Genomic DNA, 11,457 nt, shown 5'->3' on the forward strand with positions numbered 1-11,457 from the left:
TCTGGCTCCAGGTCGCGGCCCCAGGGTCTCACAGCTCATGCTCATGGTAGACTACAGGAGAAGAGGAAGGAGGCAGCAGGCTGGAACAACAAGGAAAGTAAGGGATAAGCCAAATGTCGGGGCAACTAACAGACAAGGATAAACATAACACTCCAAAGGTCAGGGTCACAAGCAGACAGGGATAGTCGAGAACAGGCCAAGGTTGGTAACTGGAATCAGACATAGGAAACACAGCAAGTACACATGATAGCTAACACACAATGGTTGATCAGAAAGGTTGGCTTACAATGGCCAGGTTAATATAGTGTTCCTAATTAAAGACCGGGGTGGAGCTATGCTGAGGAAAGATTATTTAAACAGTCATGTAAGGGTGACTGGCCTCTAAAGGTGAACATAGAAGGAAAGGTGAGCTGACAGACACACATTACTGCATAACCATGACAGTACCCCCCCTCTTACGAGGCCTCCCCCTCCCCCGCCTGGGCCCAGGCTTAAAGGGAAACTCCAGATGGAACCTCCTCAACAGATGAGGAGCAAACACCTCAGATGCAGTGATCCAAGACCTCTCCTCAGGACTAAAACCTTTCCAATGTATGAGGTACTGAAGAATGCCTTTACAGAGCCAGGAATCCAAAACTTGACTAACCTCATACTTTAGATTATCCTCAGAGACCGGAACCGAGGTAGGGAGAGGACGATAGGACTTATTGAGGACTAAAGGCTTTTTAGGAATGGGTAAGGGCATGAAAAGACCATCAGGAGTCTGAGCAGGGTCCCCCAGACCCTTAAAGATGAGCTGGACATCCAGCACAGGACCATCAGGCTGGGCAGAGGTCAGTGGATCCCTGAGGTCAGGTTGGTTAGAAGGTGACATGTCACAAGAGTCAAGCTGGATAGCTGAAACACAAACAGACTGCGAAGAGCCCTGAAAAAAGATTGAAAACCCCATCTGGCCGAATTAGGCAGTCTATCCAAAGGATGGATTGAGGCTCTTAAACAGGTTTAAATGGACGTAGTAGCAGTAGGGTGAGGCCAGGTTACAGAAGGTCCTGAACAATAAGCAGGAAGCTCACTGGGCATAGGCTGGACTGGTGCAGAGGCCGACTGAATAGCATCGCCAGGTGCAGCGACCACCAGAATCGCATCACAGGGAGTAGCGACTGTGGAACTGGTGGACGATTCAGCCTGGGTGTGCATCCAAGGGGGTCCAGGGACAGGCAAAGATAAATGGCCATGCAAACTGGAGTGAATGATCGGCTCAGGTTCACAGGTGGGCTCCTCATCCAGAGTGCCACACGACCCAGAGAGTGCCTCAGCTCGACTATTTCAGGAGACATTCCAGAAATCGCTATATGCAGCGGGAAGAGCAGAAGATACTAGGATGGTGGCAACAGGAAGTTTCTCTTTTGGGGTAACCTTGAGTAGGCAGGAGGAGGAACAGGAGGAACCTCAAGTCAAGATCTGTCCAGCAGTCCAGTCAACGTGTGGAGAATGGAGCCGTAACCAAGGAAGACCTAATATGATAGGAGATGAAGCCTTAGGTAAGACAAGGAAGGATATCCACTCATGGTGGAGTGTCCCTACCGACATCATAACAGGGAGGGTCTGGAAGCGAATAAGCCTCCCTGGAAGAACAGTGCCATCAATTGCCAAGACCACCAATGGCGTTGTGAGGGGCAAAAGGGTAAGTCTCATGGACGATGCAGTTTCCCCAGTCCATGAAATTGCCAGCGGCTCCGGAATCCAGATATTCCCGAGATTGAACGAGGGAAAGCACCGACATGAAGGAACACAGAAAGGAGAAGACGAGAAGGTGAAGGTGATATTTCAGGGTCTAATACTCCACCTTCCAGATGTATTAGCCCCGAGCGTATTTTCGGATGAAGAGAACAAGTATCACGAAAATGACCTTTGACGCCACAGTAGAGGCAAAGGCCCAGAGTTCTGCCCTAGCGCGTTCTCCAGGAGATAACTTGGTCCGGCCCAGCTGCATAGGTTCCTCAGCAGGCAGGAGGTGCTCCTGGGAATGAAGAGAAGGGACATGGAGCTCAGGCTGTCTAAAGAACGGGGAGTGCTGGCGTTTTTTTATCCAGGGCCCTCTCCTGAAAGCGAATATCGATCTGGTTACACAAGGTGATGACACCGTCCAGATCAGCAGGGAGAGATCTTCCTGCTAATTCATCCTTCACTCTATCAGAGAGGCCATGTAAAAAGGTTGCAACTAGGGCCTCAGTGTTCCAGCTCAACTCAGCAAAGTATGAAAATGAAGAGCGTACTGTCCCACAGAAGTGGACTCTTGACGGACACGTAAAAGGACGCTGGCTGCTGAGGAGACATGGCCCGGTTCCTCAAAGATATTCCAAAAAAGTTTCAAGAAATCAGACAGGCTAGAAACCACTGGATCATTCAGTTCCCACAGAGGGGCAGCCCAGGCTAACGCCTCATCGAACAGAAGGGATATAATATAGGCTACCTTTGCCCGATCGGACAGGAAGTTTTGGGGCTGAAGCTCAAAATTAATTGTGCACTGGCTAAGGAACCCCCTGCAGGCCTTGGAGTCCCCAGAGAAACACTCCGGAGCTGGCAGTTGTAATGAATGTGTGGCTGCGACAGGTGCGATAGGTGCAGCAGCAGATAGAGGTTGAGGTTGTTGAACCGGGGGTCCTAATGAGGACTGAACCTGTTCAAAACGAGAGGCCAAATCCTGAAGGAATCGCATCACCTGGGTCTGATGCGATTCCTGGGTCTCAAGTCTGCGGAGTATGCCCTGTAATGAATCATCTGCAGGAAGCTGCATGTTGGCAGGTCCATGGCTGATCAAACTGTCAGGTCACCTGAGACCAGGTGACAAATGCACTCCGTGGAAGTTAGGAGTGCACTGACTGCTGCGGATTGAACCCTGGGAGGTTCAGGAAGCAGGTCTACTGGATCACTAACACAGATCCCACTGGGAGCTAGAGCATAGATTCCCAAGGGTGCGAAGTCTAAGAGCCAGCAGGTGTTCACCAGAGCCCCTAGTGGTGAGGATGGACTGCGCTGCAGTCTGGCTCCAGGTCGCGGCCCCCAGGGTCTCACAGCTCATGCTCACGGTAGACTACAGGAGAAGAGGAAGGAGGCAGCAGGCTGGAACAACAAGGAAAGTAAGGGATAAACCAAATATCAGGGTGACTAGCAGACAAGGATAAACAACACGCCAAAGGTCAGGGTCACAAGCAGACAGGGATAGTCGAGAACAGGCCAAGGTCAGTAACTGGAATCAGATGTAGGAAACACAGTAAGTACACACGAAAGCTTACACACAATGGTTGATCAGCAAGGTTGGCTTGTAATGCCCAGGTTAATATAGTGTTCCTAATTAGAGACCGGGGTGGAGCTATGCTGAGGGAAGATTATTTAAACACTCAGGTAAGGGTGGCTGGCCTCTAAAGGTGAACACAGAAGGAAAGGTGAGCTGACAGACACACATTACTGCATAACCATGACAATGCACAGCAGCTGCTACTTTAAATGAAATAAATATAAATAAACATTTACAATGTAAACTAAAGTAAATAGTAGCGCTAAACAGTATAAATAAATAAACCCAGTGATAGGTAATAGTGATCAACATTAATACATAAATAAACAACTAATAATAAAGTTTGTGCAAAAATAGTTCATAAATGAGACTGGATTGCCTCAAACAAGGAAAGCTGAATATATCCTGAAGAGAGATTATTATATTATTATTATTATACAGTATTTATATAGCGCCAACAGTTTACGTAGCGCTTTACAACTTGAGGGTAGACAGTACAAATACAATACAATTTGATACAGTAGGAATCAGGGGGCCCTGCTCCTTAGAGCTTACAATCTAAGAGATCTTTAAAACTTTCACCACACCGCATGCACTCAGTGTTTCCACTCCCCTTTGGTTAAAAACTCACCAAATGACAAATCTGCCTTGTACTCTCATGCTCAGCAAAACAGCATCAACCCTTACAGGATTAGATATCCACCGATATCCAGACATGACATCCGATATCATGGACTCTCCATATATATATAATGAAACAACGTGCTCCAATAGTGAAGCATCATTGTAAAAAGTTTATTCTATTAAAACAGCTTCAAACATTGCACTCACATAAGCTCAAATCAATGAAGCCTAGAGGCATCCACTTGTAGCAGCAAGTACTGGTGTAATGTGGTCTCAGCGGACACAGCATAGGTGAACTGAATCTCATCAGAGAAAGATCATGATCATCTAAGCGTCACTTCCGGTATAGCATCAAGTGTGAAAAACTGGTTGCTGTACAACCATGTCCCGACGTTTCGTCATAACGACTTACTGCTGGGATTATATTTTGTATAAAGAATCTAATAGATCTAAATATATATGTGTCTCTCTCATAGAAACAACCTCTCAGGAAAAATGTATCAAATGTAATTGGTAAATCAAATATAATTAGTATGAAAAATTAAAAATATATATATATATATATATATATATATTGTGTAAAAAATATAAAAGATATATACTGTATATACTCAAGTATAGGCCGACACGAATATAAGCCGAGGCACCTAATTTTACCACAAAAAACTGGGAAAACATTATGACTCGAGTATAAGCCTAGGGTGGGAAAATGCAGCAGCTACTGGGTAAACAATGCCCATCTGCAGCCTGACTGTGCCCATTCACAGTCTAATTGTGCCCATTTGCAGTCTAATTGTGCCCATTTGCAGCCTAATTGTGCCCATTTGTAGTCTCACTGTGCCCATCTGTAGTCTCACTGTGCTCATTTGCAGCCGTACCTTTCATTACTAAAGTCTCACTGTGACCATCTGCAGCTGTACCTTTCATTACTAAAACAGTGTGTCTCCCGCTGTGTTATGCTTTCTGTTCGGCCGTCCATTGAAACAAAGCCCCGCCTCCTCCTTGCCTGTGATAGACGGAACACTGATAGTTTCCCAACGTTGTATCAGTGTTCCCCTATCACGGATGGACGAGGAGGAGGTTGGGCTTTGTTACAATGGACAGCCGAACAGAATGCATAACACAGCGAGAGACACACACTGTTTTAGTAATAGCTGAGTAATAGTAATATCTATCGCTATAAGGCTCACTCGAGTATAAGCCGATTAATTAGTATAATGTAATTAGTATAGAGAAATGTAATAATATATAAATGTGTATACATAGATGTGTATATATAAGAGATGTATTGTATTAAAAAAAATAATAATAATAATATGAATTAATTGAATAATAAAATGGAAATTTGCTCCCATAGATATAGGGAGGATTATAAACTGTTCACCTTATGGTATCGTAGATTGGGTTTTTTCATCATTCATTATTTATGTATTTTTCATTATTACATCTTTTGGTAAGATTGTTTCTGATAAAGATATATATAAAATGTATCCCCTATAGAGACAAACACACTAATACGGGTATGTATATGGCCGCCTTATGTTGGTGCCATACACACCCAATTATAAAGTCATACATTTTGTAACCCCCCCTTTGTTCAGACATTTTTTACATATTTCCTATATTTTACACATTTCTTATATTTACCATATTTAATACATATTTCTTTAAAACAAATTTCCATTTTATTATTCAATTAATGCATTTTTTTTATACATGTACATCTCATATATACACATTTATGTATTTACATCAATGTATTATTAAATGTATCTATACTAATTACATTATACTAATTCATTATATATATATTTTTTATACAATATATTTATTTTTTTCATTTTTCATACTAATTATATTCGATTTACCAATTACATTTCATAAATTTTTCCTGAGAGGATGTTTCTATGAGACACGTGTATATAATTTTAGATCTATTAGATTCTTTATACAAAATATAATATACATATATTCTTTATTAAGATATAACAATTTTCTTAAACATATAAAGTAAAGGGGTTAATGATTTCTATCAGACAAAAAGATTGATTTGCTAATCAGTAGTCATGTGCTCTCAGGGATTGTGTATTGAATGGTACATATAAGGTAACAACCTTATGACGAACACTATTTACCTGCTCCTATGAGATCACATGGTAGACCTGAAGAAGGAGGCCACGCACGTAGTCATAGCAACCATCAAGCGTCATTTATCAGTTGGCTTCTGAGGATCACAGGCACCTGTTCGTGTGGAATCTCTCTGCTTTCCAGGATAGTCGTGGACTATTCAGACAGAGCCTTTCAGTTTTCTTCACATCCAGCTTGGATTTCTGGATACCGGAGAGCAACCACAGCCTCTGTGAATGCACTTATTTTTATCAACACAATTTCAGTGTACTACATTCATTTGTCTATATCTTTTTTTCTTCAGTGTTTTTTTTTATTTCAATTTTTTATTTTCTGGTACAATTTTTTCTTTTTTATTGAAATATATGAGAAGTGAGAACAACTATAATTATCCCACGCAGGGGATATAAGCAGCAAGCATAACATGGTACAGTTTAACAATACAATGGAAACATGTTTGGTAGTAAGAACTGTCGAACATCAACAACATTCCGGCCAAGGCCGGGGCCAACATAGGGTGACCAAGCTTAATTGCTCAGGGGCTGAGATGTGGAGTAGTCCACAGAAATTTTGGCAAAGCAAAACTGGGATCGGGGTCATACGAGCAAGCAAAAAACAAAAGTTAGAAAAAAAGGGGGGGAGATGTCAAAGGAGGGACACAAGAGAGGATAAGGAAAGACAGAGAAGGAAAAGGAGGTGCAGAATGGGTAGAATAGGTAGGAAAGTGGTTCCCCCAGGTCAAGGGGGTAGAGGAGGTCAGTTAGTGAGGCCTAGGCTGGCCAGATGCAAAGTGGGAGGAGCGTAGGACTACCACGGGCCCCATACCTTGAGTAATTTGGTGTAGGAGTCATAGAGAATACTAGACATCTTATCATTAATCATGAGAGTCATTAAGATGCTCTTCACCTCAGCAAACGGGACAGCCGTCCTCTTCCAGGCCCTTGCTACTGCACGCTTCACAGCGATAAACAAATAGGTGGCCAATTTCTGCTGATAGGAAAAGAGGCCCGGGATTGGGCAATGGAGTAAGGCCAACTTGGCATCCTTGCTGGGGGATGTATGGAAGGGAGTAGACAGAAGACCAAATACCCTTGACCAGAATCCCACTAGACGGGGGAAGGACCACCAGATATGAAGTTCAACTCCACGCTGACCATAGCCCCTGAAGCATCTATCGCTGTAGGATGGATTTGGGATGGATATGGGATGGAACCCAGTACCAGAAGAGGAGTACCTTATAGGCTGCCTTTAGGGTAGCCATGTTAAAGGAGCATTTTGAAATATTAGACCAGGCTTTGCTCCAATCCGCCAAATCAATGGGGGATAGGTCCTGCTCCCATTTGGGGACATACGATAAGGAGGTTGGAGCCCCGCTTGAGTTTAGGGAGGAGTAAATCAAAGATTTGGTACCATGAAATCCTGGAGAGTGTTGGCACGTTTGCTCAAAGGCCGTTTTCTGGTAGGGAAAAGCATTATTGCGCCTGAGAGAGGAGACCAAGTGTCGTAACTGAAAAATTCCACTGGGGTAGCTTCATGAGTCTCTTGGATTGAAGCCCACGAGGGGAAGGTGTGGGTTCCAAGAAAATGTCAGACCTGGGAGAATCCATGGGCTGGCCACCAGGAAAAAACATGAGGTTGTTCTAAGCCGGAGGGAAAAATAGGGTTATTTAGGAGGGGGAGGAGCGGAAGAGACGGGGACATGAGCCCACCGGAGTACCGGACCGAGTCCCAGAGCTTTAAGCTATGGGCCATCAAAGGACTGAGTGAGGGGGGATGCATTTTAGGAGGAAGCCATAAGAGGGCAGAGAGAGGGACTGGTGCACAGTTGGGGATTTCAAGGAGAACCCAGAGTGGAATATCGGAGGTAGCCTGGAGCATTGTAAGCTGGGAGATTTGTGCAGCCTGGTAGTATTTTGCGATATTTGGGACTCCAAGTCCACCTCTCAGCCTGTGGGCATACAGGGTAAAGCTGGAGACCCTGGGATGTCTGTTGGCCCAAATAAAGGAGAGAAGCCTTTTCTGGACGAGACGCAAGAAAAATGCAGGGATCCGGATCGGTTAAGTCCAGAAGAAGTATAGGATCGTCATCTTGACAGCATGGATGCGGCCAATCCAAGACAAGATGGGGAACTGCCAAGATGTCATGAGCACCATGATGGTACGTAACAAGGGATAGTAGTTAGCAGATGGGGAATGGGGGCGATAAGCAACCCGCATAGCAGACGGCAGCCGAAGGGGAAGAGTAGAGTGCGGTCAGCCAGGTGAGAACTGAGTCTCCAAAACCCCACCATTGAAGCACCTAGCATAAGTAGTCCCACGAGAGGGAGTGGAAATCTTTGTATATGTCAAGCGAGAGAGGAAATCCTGGGATTTTGCGGTGGTGTAACAGGGAAATCAAGTGAACCACCTTCTGAACATTGTTCCCTGCCTGGCGACCAGGCACAAAGCCTACTTGGTCCCTGTGGATCAGGGAATGTAGGTATTTATGAATGTGTGAACACAGGATCTTGCCCAATAGTTTCATATCCTCATTCAGCAGAAAAATAGGGCGAAAGGCTTGGGGGGTCATGGGCTTCCACAGTGGTTTTCGGAATCATGGATATGTGCGCTCGTAAGGAGTCAGGGAAAGGCAGTGCTCCCTGTTTCATGCTTTTAAAGTATGCTGTCAAATGGGGGAGCAGGAGGGAGAAAAATTTCCGCTAATTTAGGCCGGAGAAGCCGTCTGGACCCGGGGCCTTTGAAAGTCGAATGCCTTTGATGGCCTGAGCTAGCTCCAGGTCAGAAATGTCTGCACTGAGGGCCGTGTGAGCCGCAGATGAGAGGGGGGATAGAGGTCATGGAAGAGGGCTAAGTCAAGCGGGAAGGGGATTTACTACATAAAGTGGTCAGAAAATCAGAGAAGGCTGCTGTGACTTTGGTAGGGTTGAGCTAAGGCGAACCGGTTTGTGGGTATGGCCCGTGGCATTAAGTTTTCTGGCCAGCATCACACCTGGTTTGTTTGCATAGGTGTAAAATTTGTGCTTGGCCCATCGTAGGGCTTTTTCAGCTCTGTCGGTGGACAGCAAATTCAGTTCTGCGACAATGGTGTTGTGAACCTTCTTATTGGCAGTGGTAGGGTTGGATTTCCATGACACATTAGTGGATGCCAGGTGGGTCATGAGTTCTTAGATCTTATTTTTCCTTTCCCGCTTGCGAGAGGAAGCAAGCTGAATGCAGTGGCCCCGAATGGTGGACTTGTGGGCTTCCCACAGAGAGATAGCCGGCATCACGGAGCCTACATTGTCTGAAAAAAGTTCTGGAGCCGGGATTGAAGTTCAAGAAGGGCATCATGGAATGTTAGGAGAGAGTCAGCGAGCCGCCATTGATAAGTCGAGCGAGTTAGGCCAGTGAATGTGAACAAGAAGACTATGGGTTCATGAACTGACCATTGAGAGGCAGGGATCATTATCATGTGTATGTTGGAGAAGCTATCATGTGGATTGGAATAAAAGGTGAAGTCACGGTCACGAGGATGATGTTCCCTCCTTGTGTCCACCAAGCCGTGTGATTGCAAGAGGAATCTCATTTGGGCTTCTACAGCCAGGTCATGGGAGGGGGGACACTCCATGTGCAAATTTCCTGTCCACTGAGGAATCTAAGATTATGTTTGAGTCACTAGCAAACAAAACACAACGACTCCTGCGCACAGGTGGATCACCATATAAAAGATGCGTCAACACAGGCCTTGCTGCCCTCAGGGATGGGGAATCCTAGTGCAAACCGAAATAAAAGAAAAACAAGGGCGCACCAGCCTTGTGCATTAACTTTTTTTAAAAATGTTTTAATATAAGAAGATAAAATGAAACGACTCACAAGCAGTAGATGGAGGAGGCACAGCATATAGTGTACCGACAGCTAGCATGCAGCTTAGGATGAGCGATGCCTTCCAATAGTCGTGGAGAGACGCACAAACATCACAATCAGCTATCACAATCAGCTTACGCATTTCGAAGGGAACGTCCCTTCTTCATCAGAGCTGTGCTGTGATCCCTCCTTCAGCAATCCCTTTTTATAAGTGACTGAGTGTCAAATGAGGGGAGTGGGTGGGTGGGGTCGAATATGGAGCTCCTCCCCCTCAGGGGATCCCTCCCTCTTGTGCCCTCCAATCATACGGGCAACACTCCACTTAGTGACAGGAAATAATGTGTATGGTATGAATAATAAAAATAATAATAATACTAGTATACATATATATATATATACAGTATATATATATATATATATATACATGCACATATATACTTATATATATATATATACACACACATGCATATATATATACACAACCATATACGCACAAGCATACATATACATACACACACATACATGTGATAAAATATAATAAGCATATGTATGTGAAATAAATTAAGTAAATTGAATAGACAATGATAATTTACCAAAAGCAAGCTGGACCATTGGTGATAAGACATGGCGCACTGTGCCTATAGAATGCACCAGATGACAAAACATAAGGTGTACCGGATAGAGATCATGGTGAGCAATAGTAGACATGGTAGGTGGGGACCTCCCACTCCACTAAGCCACCAGTCCCATCAAACCTATGTGCACAAATACAGAGCTGTGAAAGATGAGTGCATATAAAACTAAACATGTTGAATCATGGATGAGGAAGAATGAGTACCTGCAGTGCTATCTCAAGGGGTCAGCGCCAGTGGAACATCCCTGTGTCAGGTGTACAGCAGGTCGGTGACAACGTGACTGCATCCGGACGGCGCGAGTACCCGCGGTGCTGTCTCAGGGGGTCAGCGCGAGTAGAGCACCTCCGTATCAGGTGCACAACAGGCCAGTGATAGCATGGCTGCATCCGGGTGGAACGCACGCCGGTGTGCTTGCGTTCCAAGCTGTAGGAAGGGGGCGGGATCCACATCGCCCCTTCCGCATCTTGTATAGTTCATTCACAATGTGAGCGGCGAGGGACAGCCTAGTGCCATGTGACTGGGGGCGGGGCCAGCATAAAGGGGCCGTCTGCTCACTGGAGCAATTCTAGTGTCAGTCTGGACCAATAGCTGCCTCGAAATACCAAGATACCAGATAGCCCCAGCAAGAGAACAGAGGGCTCTTAACTGCTAATGTGGTAAATATGTATGTATACATACACACATCAAGTGTGATAATAATATTAATAATAAAAATTAATATTAAATATAAATATAAAGATATAAAAATGATAATAATGCTTTTAGCTATTGATAGTAAGTAGATGCAAGATTAATTAATTAATGGATGAATTAAAAAATGAAAAAATTGATAAAATTGAAATTGATAGCTAAAATGGTACTCAATGAATCTTCAATGGTGAAATAAGAATAATAAAATCCATGTTCATAAAGCTACATGTACTATACACT

General features: G+C 44.4%; 1 long non-coding RNA gene across 1 annotated transcript in view; it reads right to left on the bottom strand.

Annotated features, from left to right (window-relative positions):
• The window catches only part of LOC141126609 (uncharacterized), a 29,850-nt gene extending 18,706 nt beyond the window's left edge, over window positions 1-11,144 (bottom strand). The window contains exon 1 of the long non-coding RNA XR_012241418.1: window positions 10,731-11,144. This is a non-coding gene — a long non-coding RNA (uncharacterized lncRNA). The remainder of the gene's footprint in view (window positions 1-10,730) is intronic.
• Between the last annotated feature and the right edge of the window lie 313 nt (window positions 11,145-11,457).

Source organism: Aquarana catesbeiana, linkage group LG01 (genome assembly GCF_042186555.1).
Source record: "Aquarana catesbeiana isolate 2022-GZ linkage group LG01, ASM4218655v1, whole genome shotgun sequence".
Lineage (NCBI taxonomy): Eukaryota > Metazoa > Chordata > Amphibia > Anura > Ranidae > Aquarana > Aquarana catesbeiana.